This window comes from Octopus bimaculoides, chromosome 7 (assembly GCF_046866305.1).
Source record: "Octopus bimaculoides isolate indiv1 chromosome 7, ASM4686630v1, whole genome shotgun sequence".
Lineage (NCBI taxonomy): Eukaryota > Metazoa > Mollusca > Cephalopoda > Octopoda > Octopodidae > Octopus > Octopus bimaculoides.
The window spans coordinates 86,113,365-86,127,417 of record NC_142934.1 but is presented as its reverse complement, the minus strand read 5'-3'; the positions used below and the strand labels follow the sequence as shown (position 1 = coordinate 86,127,417).

Below are 14,053 nucleotides of genomic sequence, written 5' to 3'. Positions count from 1 at the left end.
CAAAGGGATTAAGTCGATTACAGCGACCCCAGTGCGTAACTTGTACTTAATTTATCGACCCCGAAAGGATGAAAGGCAAAATCGACCTCGACGGAATTTGAGCTCAGAACATACAGACAGTCGAAATGCCGCTATGCATTTCGCCCGGCGTTCTAAAGTTTCTGTCAGCTCACCGCCTTTAAATAAGTTTAGATATTGAGTTTATGCATTTGTTTTGTTAGATTCCTGATGTGAAATCGTGTCTGGAAACAGATATTTGTATATTCTGGAATGTTGCCATATAAACACAAACATTATATATTCGTTCTTTGTTTCAACTGTGTTATTTTTCTTATTGTCATTTGTCTGAAATATTTCGCGCACATTTTGTGACCTCTTCAGCGACTCACCACCTAGTTTTGTTTAGTCAAGAAAGACAGAATGGACTAATTTAAACTTGATATCTTGAAAATTAATGTCGACACTAATGATAATGTTATAAGCAAAATAACTACAATAAAACACTGGTACTGTTTTTCTTTCACGTGTTTCAGTCACTTGACTGCGGCCATCCTGGAGCACCACCTTTAGTCGAGCAAATCGATCCCAGGACTTATTCTTTGTAAGCCTAGTACTTACTCTATCGGTCTATTTTGCTGTAACGCGAAGTGACGGGGACGTAAATAAACCAGCATCGGTGCCTCGGTTGTCAAGCGATTTTTTTGGGGGGTGGGGAGACAAACATAGAAACACAAGAACATATGCATACACACACACACACACACACACATATATATATATATATATATATATATATATATATATATATATATATATATACGGCGGGCTTCTTTCAGATTCCGTCTACCAAATCCACTTATGGCTTTGGTCGACCTGAGGCTATAGTAGAAGACACTTGCCTAAGGCGCCACGCAGTGGGACTGAACCTGTGATCATGTGGTTGGTAAGCAAGCTACTTACCACACGGCCACTCCTGCGCTTTGTTGAAGAATTTTGATTTTTAGCAGATTTCCATACGCTTGAAGAAAACGAAGAGGTGGTATGAAATGCTATTCTGCAACCCCACACGATTTATTACTGCATACCAGTGTGTACACTATGACGTCATTGTCTTTTAGCTTGAGAACTGTACCTTCGATTGGATTATTTTGCAAAGTGTATTCGAGCACTGACGAATCCCAGGTTTTCAAGCGTTATCTAATACAAGTCTACAGTATCCGATGTGTCTGTTTAAAAAAAAATCTGTGTGTAGTTTGAAGGTGGTGGAATTAGTTACCACTACTAACAGACTGAATTGACCATATAAATATTCTGTCTTATGCAAATGGTGAAATAAACGTCCGAGATGATTTGCTTTCAAGCAAAAACTGCAGAAGCTAATCGCAGTTCTTGTAAACTCATCTTCTAAAGCCATCGCAACAGTAGGAAAATTTCTGCATCATCTGCAGATATCTGAAGGTGACAAACGTTTCACTCGGTTAGGAAGAAGCAAAATACTCCTCAAACAACATAGCGTGTTCCTTGTCGTTGGGTTCCTTGTTCCTTGTCGCTGGGCTGATCAATGATCTAGCGAAAGCTGATTTAAACGCAGTTAATCGAGAGCAACAGAGTAGATAAGAAAATAACAGCATTATGTTTGCTATATAAGAATAGAACGTTAGACTACCCATTAAGTATAGTATTATTTAAATGTGACATTCAGTAAAATTCTAAAATCCTTACATATATAATAAATTGTTTACATCCAATATAACTAAATTCCAAGCATTTGATGGAAAGATATTAACTCAACTTCAGTTACAAGCAAGTTAATCGTATTTCATTAAATCTCTTACTCTATCTCAATAAACGGAATTCAATTTTACTCCATTGGTTTTCTTTTTCTTTTCGTGTTTATTCAATTAAAAACATATTCTACCATATTTCATGCGTAATAACACAAGGGGTTTCAATCTACAAATGCATCTAACATTAAGGAAACGGAAATTTTTTTTTTAAACAAAAAAGTTGGATTTGAAAAATTAGATATGTAGATAAATAAAGTAATTATATTTATTTGGATAATTAGATATTTTTTTCTTGAATTATACAGATCTTCTAGCATGAGAATTAGTAGTTTATCAAAACACCATACTAATGTCAAAGTTAAAATAAAGGAAACACACGCGCGCACCATGTATGTATACACTTATACATATACATATATATATATATATTTATACGTACACATATAAATGTATATTATACATACACACATATGGATATGACTGTGTGTGAGTGTGTGTGTGTGTGTGTGTGTTTGTGAGTGTGTATGTATATGTATACATATCTATGTGTACATATATATATATATATATATACATATATATACATACGCTTATAGACGCATTTATATAGTGTGTGTGTGTGTGTGTGTGTTTGTATGTATCTTCTTAATTCAACTAATCAGTCAAACCCATCGGTATATATATATATATATATATATATATATATATATATATATATATATATATATATATTGAATACACTCTTTTCCATCACTTCTTTCTTGAAGGAAAAGCTCACGAAATGAAATTAAAAACGATTAAGCAACATAAGCAATGCATTATAATTTTCCAGACAGTATGTAAACAATATTGTCACCAGACTTCCAGTGTCTAATTTACTTATATGATTAACTTTAGTGAAGACATAACAGTGAAAATTTCAGGTTACGTATAATAAACCTAAAATCCGGTTAAATGTAGTTTATATCGAATTTTCAAATATCATAAGAAATAGACATTAATATGGAGAAAGACTATACTCGCTATCAGCGACAGCCATTAATATGCACCTCTCTCTCTCTCTTTCTCTCCCCTCCCCCTCTCTCTCTTTATATATATATATATATATATGTATATATATATTCTTCTACTGATTATGAAACTTTTACGTGCTGTGTTTGTGTGTCTAGTATATATATATATATATATATATATATATATATATATATATATATATATAATATTAGGGACAAAATCCAAAATTACAGGTAAAAACTCAATTAAATTCAATTTATGAAAAATCAAAATTAAATTGAGCTTTATAGATAAAATATATATAAAATATATAGTTTTAGGGAAAATAATCAAGTTTCAAGAACTCATCGATGAAGATCCACTATCACATATAGAAAAATTAATAATTAAAAGCACAATAAATGAGTATAATATAATACAAAGTAAATATCATAAGATAACGATAATATCTTATGATATTTACTTTGTTTTATATTATACTCATTGTGTTTTTAATTGTTATTTTTTCTATATGTGATAGTGGATTTTCATCGATGAGTTCTTGAAACTTGGTTATTTTCCCTAAAACTATATATTATATATATATATATATATATACATATCAAGTAAAGATTTCGTGACCAAACGATGAAAGAAAATTCTCAAAACCATATGAATGAATCTGGTAAACGCAAGCCGAATGGAAGCTCGTCACGTATGTGTTTGTAGTCATATATTTATGGATGTTTTTATAAACAGACATCAGATTTCCTTTCTGTCAAAAACTCAAATGTCAGATTTCTTCCCTGAAGACGATGCAATCAATTTATAATCATTATTTTGAACCACCTAGCCTCCAGAATCAGCTTTGTGATTTGTAATACTCTTCTTTCATTTTTGACCCCTTTAATTTCTATTCTGTGTAAGTCGGACCATTTTGTATGTACGCTTATATACGTTTTTTTTAATGGATTTAAAATTCTTTGTATATCGTCCAGCCTAACTTGCTTATTCTTACGTTTACTCCTCTACCCGCTCAAGTTTAAATCTCTTGAGCACTATTAAGTGTATTCTATATGGAGAATATCTGATTCTCATACATGAACTATATATATATATATATATATATATATATATATATATATATATATATATATATATACATACAGGTATAAATATGTATGTGTTTGCAAGTTGCATCTGTGCTTCTGTCTGTTTTATTCCGTTGGACCGCTTAACAACCTGTGTTGTTTTCTTTAAGTCCCGGCATCATTGGCAAATCTACTGAAGAGATCGATAAAATAAAGTAATAGACTTCAATTAAAACATACTTACATACCAATGTAAACATGACAGACCGGATATTGTTGTTTAGGACAGAGGGGCAAATGTATGTACCATAAAGGTCAGCTGCCCAGGAGATATAAATATCTCTTTCAAAATCAAAGAAAAATAGAATATCTATGGACAACTGCTTCGAAACCTCCAGCTTCTATATCCAGACTATGAATTTATATTCATACCAATAATAATTGGAGAACAAGCAGAATCTGGATAAACTGAAATTTTCAGAAAGAGAAATTGGCCGGCTAATTCGTACCTTACAAGAACAATCAGTGAATGGAACAATAAAAATATGCTAGAATTTTCTTAAGTTCCAAATGTGAATTTGTCTGTATTAAACTACATCCCAAAGTTGGTAACTTGTATCTTTGTTGGGAACCGGCTTCCTCCTGAGTGGAAGAGTTATAATAATTATAATATAGAACAGACATACACACATACACCCAAATACACACACGCATGCACAAGTATGTGCACGCGCCCTTAAGTACAGGTCCCAATTTCTTCGACTAAATTCTTCAGGGCGCAACTTCAGCATGGTTGCAGTTCAATAAGTGAGACTGGGGATCACTTTGGTCATCCGCCGATGAAGAGCGTGGCTATCCGCGTGAACTGATGCGAATTGCAGGACTCAGTGATAATCGCAACCTCGAACGCACAATGCGACCCCAGGATCCCATCGTCTCGGGGCGCCGTCCGATCTTTAAAGCGGCGAGCCTGACAGAAACGTTAGTTCGCCGGACGAAATGCTTAGCGGTATTTCGTCTGTCTTTATGTTCAAATTCAGCCGAGGCCAACTTTCCCTTTCATCCTTTCGCGGTACATAAATTAAGTACCAGTTGCGTACTGGGGTCAATCTAATCGACTTCCCCTTCCCCAAAATTTAGGACATTGTGCCGAAAGCAGAAAAGAATATTCATTTGTCTTAAGGCAGCGAGTTTACAGAAACGTTAGTACGCCGGGTGAAATGCTTAGCGGTATTTCGTCTGTCTTTACGTTCTGAGTTCAAATTCCGCCGAGGTCGACCTTGCATTTCGTCCTCTCGGGGTCGATAAATTAAGTACCAGTTGTGTACTGGAGTCGATCTAATCCACAGTCCCGCTCCCCAAAATTTTGGGCCTTGTGCATAGAGTAGAAATGAATAAATGCGACAAGTAAATGATAAAAGATGAGTGAATTTAAGATAAATAAGAAGCAGCACAACAACCTCCTAAGCAGACCGAGTGCAGATATGAATAGCATATGGGAACCGGTATTGAGGAAGGATAGAAAAAGAATAGATTTATAAGCCTTAAAATTCACCCCATAATTGTCCACGGGCCTATGGCGTAGTGGTTAAGAGCGTGGGCTACTAACCCCAAGGTTCCGAGTTCGATTCACGGCAGCGACCTGATTAATAATAGTAATAGTAATAATAATAATAGTAACATCGATAGGAATGAGAACCAAGACATCTGACGAAGGCTGGAGGGTATATCAGCCGTAACGTTGTGTTAACAACAAACAAGATGAGGACGAATATCCGTCAAATGTAAATAACGTAAATAATTTCTCATCTCTTAAATATAGAACTGTAAAGAAGATAAGATTGTGATGAGAAATCTAAGTGTATACAACATCTGAAGGGATGAAAATAAATTTTCAGCCAAGTAAAACGGAGAAATTCCAGCCATGTAATGACTTTATTTTATATAAAAAATTGTTACTTTATTTTCTTAGCAGAACGACTACATCTACCGCAGAGCTTCCACCTGCCTATATTAAATGATTCATATATATTTGAGCCTTTTTCTTTTAATTGCTTCATTCACTGGACTGCGGCCGTACTGGGGGCGCCATCTTGGATTTTTTTTTTTGTATTCAAGGAAACTAATGCCAGTACTTATTTTTAATCTATCCGTATATTTTGCCGAACCGCTAAGCTTCAGGAAGAGAAAAAAATCAACACTGGTTGACAAATGGTGAGGGAAAACAAACGCATTCACAAAGACAGATGCAGACATACATGTACATATATATATATATATATATATATATATACACACATACATACATACATACATACATACATACACACACACATATATATATATACGACGCTCGCGCGCATTCAGACATAATACACATATGTATGTGTGCGTGAGAGTGTTGTGTGTGTATGTGTGATTGGCTTCCACACAGTTTCCGTTTACTGAGTTCACTCAGAAGGAATTGGTCGGTCCGGAGCTATAGTAGGAGACACCCACAGGACCGCGTAATGCTATTCAAACTAAAATCACGTTGTTGAAAGCAAGCTTCTTAACCACACATGTTCCGAGCAGAATATTTTTGCTATAGCTGTTGCATCAGAGAATTATGGTCAACAAATTTATGAGGCTGCGTGGCCTAGTCGTTATGGTGTAGTACTCAAGATCGCAAGATTGTGGTTTTGATTCACTCAAAGGACGACGCATTGTGTTCGTGAACGAAACTCTTCATTTCACGTTTGTCTGCGATCACCTCTACATGCAACATGTGGCAGACCGTGCATGTGTACGATTTGATGCAATGAGTGTGCTAATGAGCAGCAGAAACATTTGATCATAGTAAACGAATCAGAAGAGCTGATTGTTCAGTAAGAATTTGTGGAATCCCCATGTGTCGAATATATACATGTATATACATACATACATACATACATACATGCATACATTCATATTACATACATATCTGTAATATAATATGTGACAATTATTCGGTTGCATAATAAGACTAGTTTCGGGGTATTTGCCCCTTATCAATGTGGAATAGCCGAATCCAGCACGAGCGGATATTCCACATCGATAAAGAGCAAATACCCCAAAACTAATGTTATGGCAACCGAATAATTGTCACATATTACAGATAAATTCCTCTTTTTACATAATATTGAGGTCTCTATCATTCTTTTGTTGTCTTACCATTACTATTATTAAGGCATCCATTCATCCATTCATCCATCCATACATACATACATACATATATATATATATGTATAAAGGGAGAGAGAGAAAGAGAGAGAAAGAGAGAGAACGTGTGTATGTTTGTGTGTGTGTGTGTGTATGTTTGTGTGTGTGTGTGTGTGTGTGTGTGTGTGGGTAGGTGTGTGTTCACTCCAAAGGCGCTGTTTGAAGGAAAGCTGTCAGAACCTGTTTAGAACTAAAATATAGTTATAAAGGATTTCCCAAACTTCAAAAAGAAATGTAAGCGGCGGTTTCAATGAGAGAACGAATTCCTAACATTACCTACAATCTAGTTGTATATTTTCAACAATCGATATTGCATATTATACAAAAAATATTATAAAATCAATTTGGACGGTTATGTAAAATGCAATGCAAATTGTGTTGTACGACTTTCTAAATCCTTCTAACCGACAGAGGCAATCAGTCTAAGATATACTAAACATACTTATTTTAACTAACAGCGTATTTTTTGTGTAAGTGTGAGTATGTGGCTGTGAGTACGCGTGAAGATCTGTGTACATACCTCGTCGACCTGTCGACAATGGCTTAGGTGGCCGAAGTCACTCTTGTTTAAGAATGATAAATCTGTTAGATGAATGTAAAATTGTTTTTTTATGTAAATGAACACGTAAAGGAATATTAATGCATGAACAACAAGCAAGTGCATTAGTTTGACGCTCTGGATAATGAAAAAGTCACATACACACACACACACACACACACATATATATATATATATATACACACAGAGAGGGGAATGGGGAAGAAGGGGAAAGGGAAAGAGTAGGAGGGGATAGATGGGAAGGAGGGAGAGGGGGAGAGGAAGAGAGAGGTTTGATTTCACAAACAAGTGGCAAATTACTTAAAGTATATGAAGTATGTAAATATTTTCTGTAGTGCTGATATCGCTATCTGTAACTATGGCGTTCCCTCTGCATGTCACTGATCAAAAGAAACACAAACATGCATAAACATACCACATGTACGTGACCGCACATGCGCATTCACACACATAGCTATGTATTCCATTTATACTCTGTGCAGTTATTTTGTTATTTACCATAGGTCTTATGCTTAAGCTGGCTCAATGTAATTTAAGCTCTGAAACAGGGGTGAGGAAACCCTCGCCCCTATTTTAATGCGCCCGCAGGCTGGTATACTCATATGTACAAAATATAGTAAATATTCAATCATTAAATTTATACAATATTCGTATGCGTATTTGCAACAGACACGTTTCCCCTTTACGACTTGAAACAGTTAGACTCAAACAGAAAATCATCCAGTGATTGCCATTTGAATGGAAATTTTGTTTTCACTCTAAAACACCTATTTCTAGGTGTGTACCACTCCCTTGAGACCCAACTACACTGCAGCTGAAAAATATAGAATACCTCATAAGTAATATGAACGTCCTAAATTCAATGGCGGCGCTAATGAAGATGTTATGCGTTAATTTATTGTCTTAAGCTAATCTTTATTAATGTATATCGAATTATACATTGATATGTACATGATTAACAGAGATATTAAAGTGAGAACTTGTGATCTGCCCGCGGACCATTTTCGTTGGAATTATTTGTCTGCCACTCTAAAAAGTTTCCCCACCCCTGCTCTGAAGATTTCTGAAAATATAATTATAGACTCAACTTCGAAATTATACACTATTATTCGTGTATAATAATTTGTGTATGCATTTCCTAAAACTGTTTTCTTGAAATATTAAAAAATATTCATTTCAAGATATCAATACAGAAACTCAAATGGAATCTATACAAATGTCGAACAACTTGAAATTTCCAAATAATCATAATAAGAATCTCAGTTTTTAAGCTGTTAATCTAATTAAAGCACATTCAAAATTTTGGTGAACAATTATTGTTTACTTCACCTTTTTTCTAATTACATATATTGAAGGATATCCATACAATGGTATGTCGGATATCAACTGAAAGTTTTTGCTGCGTATCATATGGCGAGTAAAGCCTTACACTTTTTATTCAAATTACAAGGATTAGAGTTTAGCGTCATGTTGTGTCTGATCAAAGAGCCCTGTAATTACATGAGTTCCAGTAGTGGATGAAATTTCATCACTCCCTTAGACTCATCACTATGCTCCCCAAAAATTATGTAACACATCATGTCGTTTCCAATCAAATCAAAGTAAATTTGTTAAAATATATATTTAGTGACTTGGTTCCGTAAAATATCCTTAAATTTTACTGCGCTGATGGCTACGAATAACCAGACAGTAACAATTGCCCGATACTAAATAACATCAAAATACATATTTAGTGGCGTAGGAGTGGCTGTGTGGTAAGTAGCTTGCTTACCAACCACATGGTTCTGGGTTCAGTCCCACTGCGTGGCACCTTGGGCAAGTGTCTTCTACTATAGCCTCGGGCCGACCAAAGCCTTCTGAGTGGATTTGGTAGACGGAAACTGAAAGAAGCCCGTCGTATATATGTATATATATATATATGTGTGTGTGTATATATGTGTATGTGTGTGTGTCTGTATCCCCCCAACATCGCTTGATAACCGATGCTTGAGTGTTTACCTCCCCGTAACTTAGCGGTTAGGCAAAAGAGACTGATAGAATAAGTACTAGGCTTGCAAAGAATACGTCCTGGGGTCGATTTGTTCGACTAAAAGGCGGTGCTCCAGCATGGCCACAGTCCAATGACTGAAACAAGTAAAAGAGTAAAAGAGTAAAAGAGTGGCTTGGTTCTGTAAAATGTCCTCAAAATTTACTGCGCTAATGGCTACGAGTAACCACACAGTAACTATTGCCCGATACTAAATAACATCAAAATACATATTTAGTGGCTTGGTTCTGTAAAATGTCCGCAATATTCACTGCGCTGATGGCTACGAATAACCAGACAGTAACAATTGCCCGATACTAAATAACATGAAAAGGCAGCGTTTCATTGGCTGATATTTCAAACAAATCAAAGTAAGAATTGAGCTAGACGACTGAAAAGTAGTTTGGGGCTTATTAAAGTCTTCTGAAACACGGATTAGAAGCCCTAAGCAGTGATTAAGATTAATATAAACTTGTTACCATTTCAAATATATGTGAGAAATATTTGAACCTGAAGAAAGGTTATTCACTGTAGTTTGTCATGGAGAAATGTTTTCATTGCAGACAAAATGGTGTCAAGACGCCATTGACTGCTCTTTTGAAAGTTTAAAACAACTCCACAGAATCAAGTATACTTGAAAAGAATTCTGCTCTGCGGGTCATTATGGTAAGAAGTTTACTTCCGAACTGCATGGTTCCAGGTTCAGCCCTACTGCATGGAAATTTCTGTAAGTGCATTGTACTTTAGCCCCGGGTCGAGTGGATTTGATATACGTAATCTGAAAGAAGCCCGTCGTGTATGTGTGTGTGTGTGTGTGTGTGTGTATCTTTGCTTGTGATTTTTCTTGACAACCGGTGTTAGTGTGTCTACATCCCTGCGAAATTAACCGTTCGGCATAAGAGACCAACTGAATAAATACATGACTTTACAAAAAATGAAGTACAAGAAAAGGCAAACCAGAGCGAAGAGCACCATAGAAAAGTCGACATGGGTCTATGCTATATAGAAAGGGATTTTTTTTAAGTGACACACACATACACACACACACACACACACACACACACACACACACACACACACACATATATATACATACATACATTCATGTATATATATACGTTTATACGTATATATATACACACACATGTGTATTATGTGTGTGTGTGTGTGTGCGTGCGTGGATGTATCAATTTAAGGTTATTAGTTTAAACCTGGTTTAATAATCGTTTCTATTATAGGCAAGAGGCCAGCAATTTAAGGGTTGGAGTAAGTCAGTTACATCGACACTAGTGCTTCCGTGGTACTTATTTCATCGACCCAGAAATTATAAAACGCAAGGTCAACCTCGGCTGAATTTGAGCTCAGCGCATGAAGACGGACGAAATGCTGTGAAGAATATGATCCGACGTGCTGAGGATTCTGCCTTAATCTAGTTTCATAATAAACAAATATTTGCTGATAGGAAAACAGAGTAAAGAAATACAAATCTTAAAAAACACTTCTGAAAGGGACATTAATTATGCCAATCGGCATATATATATATATATATATATATATATATATATATATATATATATATATATATGTATATATACTGATGCATGAGTGTGTGTGCGTGTGTATGTGTGTGCGCGCGTTCACTTATAGTAGAAAATCCATAGCGATTATTATAATCAACCGGCTACAGTTATGAATATTAGTACGTCACCAACATGTCCTGAGAAGCAATGTCGAATTCGGCGGCATTTGAATTCACGACGTTAAAACCGGACGAAATATCGCTTAAACGTTCGAATAAATTGAACCCACTACTGAACTGGTAGTTCAATTTATCTACCCCGAAATAATGAATGGCAAAGTCGATCCTAGTATAATTTGAACTGAGTACATAAAGATGGAAGGAATGCCGTGAAGCATTTTGTCAGGCGCGGTAACGGTTCTGTCAACTCATTGCATTAAAATGCTCTGGTTATTGTTATATACTTTTCTACTCTAGGCACAATGCCTGAAATTTGGAGGAAGGAGGTCAGTTGATTAGATCGACGCCAGTACGCAACTGGTACTTAATTTATCCACCCCGTAAGGATGAAAGGCAAAGTCGACCTCGGCGGAATTTGAACTCAGAATATAAAGACTGATGAAATACCGCTAAGCATTTCGCCCGGCGTGTTAACGTTTCTTATTTCTTTACTACCCACAAGGGGCTACAGGTAGAAGGGACAGACAAACAGATTAAGTCTATTATATCGACTCCAGTGCGTAACTGGTACTTATTTAATCGACCTTGTAAGGATGAAAGGCAATGTCGACTTCGGCGGAATTTGAACTCAGAACATAAAGACTGACGAAATACCGCTAAGCATTTCGCCCGGCGTGTTAACGTTTCTGCCAGCTCGCTACCTTAAATAACGCTTCCCACTATAGGCACACGGCCTGAAATTATGGGGGAGGAGGAGGATAATTGATTACGTCGACCCCACTCTTTCAAGGGTACTTGATTTATCGACCCCGAAAGGCAAAGTCGACCTCGGCGGAATTTAAGCTCAGAACTAGCGACAGGTAAAGGATCGCTAATATTTCGTCTGACGCGCTAACGATTCTACTAGCTCGCCGCCTTCTGAATATTGTTATATATTTTACATTAGTTATATTATTTACATTTGACAGATATTCGTCTTCATCTTGTTTGCTGTTAACACAACGTTTCCGCTGATATCCCCTCCAGCCTTCATCAGGAGTGTTGGGGCATATGGCGTAGTGGTTAAGAGCACGAGTTACTAACATCAAGATTCCGAGTCCGACTCCAGGCAGTGATCTGAATAATAATAATAATAATAATAATAATAATAATAATAATAATAATAATACCAACATCGAAAATACCTTAGGAATGAGAACCCACGTTCGAAATATCCCCAAGACACCTGATGAAAGCTGGAGGGTATACCAGCCGAAACGTTGTGTTAACAAAAAACAAAATGAGGACAAATATCGTCAAATGTAAATAACGTAAATAACGTACATAATTCCTCATCTCTTAAATATAGAACTGTGTTATATATTTTGTATAATGTTTTCAGCCGGACATTATTAATCGAATGTAATGCTTCTGTTCCAAATTGATTACAATAAGCGGTTTCCACTCTATATATTATATACTATTAACAAAACACCTTACTAAACATTTATTAAATTATATTTACTTCAGTAAAATAAATCATCAATAAAAAATACTAATATATATGAATTTCCAAGTGATTGTATCGTTTTGTTGTACAATATAAGTGTATATGTGTGTTAAAATATATCATCTCCTACGATCTATCTCTCTCCTACACTCTTGAAATGAGCGACTAAATCACCAATAAATTGTTTCATTGCCACAATAAACCCTCTTCATCAACAAAGCAGCTTTTGTGTCTGACACCTGACTCATTACTCGGCTAAAATAGCATGTGCTGTCAAAATGACTCATTGAATTATATTCTGGAAAATTTTATTCGTTTTTATTATTATTATTGTTGTTGTTGTTGTTATTATTATTATTATTATTATGTTTAGTTCAGGTATCAGGTTTTTATTTCAATGCATTTGTATTTCTGATACGGACTAATGTTCTGAAATAGTTATAATAATATGTAGTGTGAGCAATGTTTTAGGCAACGATGCCGAAGTCACATTCGAATGTGTGTGCTTTAGATTCTCATTCAAGGGGACATATGTACGTAAACACACACATGTATATATATGTATATATATTATATGTGTGTGTGTGTATTGATAAATAATCTATATTTCTTTTATTTCTTTTCCTTATTTCAGCCATTGGAGCGCGGCGATGCTGGGGCACCGCTTTTAGTCGAACAAATCGACCCCAGGTCTTATTCTTTGTAAGCCTAGTACTTATTCTATCCTTTTCTTTTGTCGAACTGCTAAGTTACGGGGACGTAATCACACCAGCATCGGTTGACAGGTGATGTCGGGGGAACAAACATAGACACACAAACATATACACACACATATACAGATATATATATATATATATATATATATATATATATATATATTTATATATATATATATATATATATATATATATATATATATATATATATATATATATATATATATATATATATATATATATATATATATATATATATATATATACGACGGACTTCTTTCAGTTTCTGTCTACCATATCCACTCACAAGGTTTTGGTTGGCCCGAGGCTGTTGTAGAAGTGACTTGCTCAGGGTGCCACGGAGTGGAACTGAACACGGAACCAAGTCGTTGATAAGCAAACTTCTTACCACACAGCCACTCTAGCGCTTATATGTATATTATATATATATAT

The 14,053-nt window shown here is 35.4% G+C and overlaps 1 protein-coding gene and 1 pseudogene across 1 annotated transcript in view; both read left to right on the top strand.

Moving 5' to 3' along the window:
• Positions 1–14,053, top strand: part of LOC106879507 (uncharacterized) — a 94,308-nt gene that overhangs the window by 38,403 nt on the left and 41,852 nt on the right. The window lies entirely within an intron of this gene.
• On the top strand, positions 4,676–4,819 carry LOC149134799 (5.8S ribosomal RNA; annotated as a pseudogene).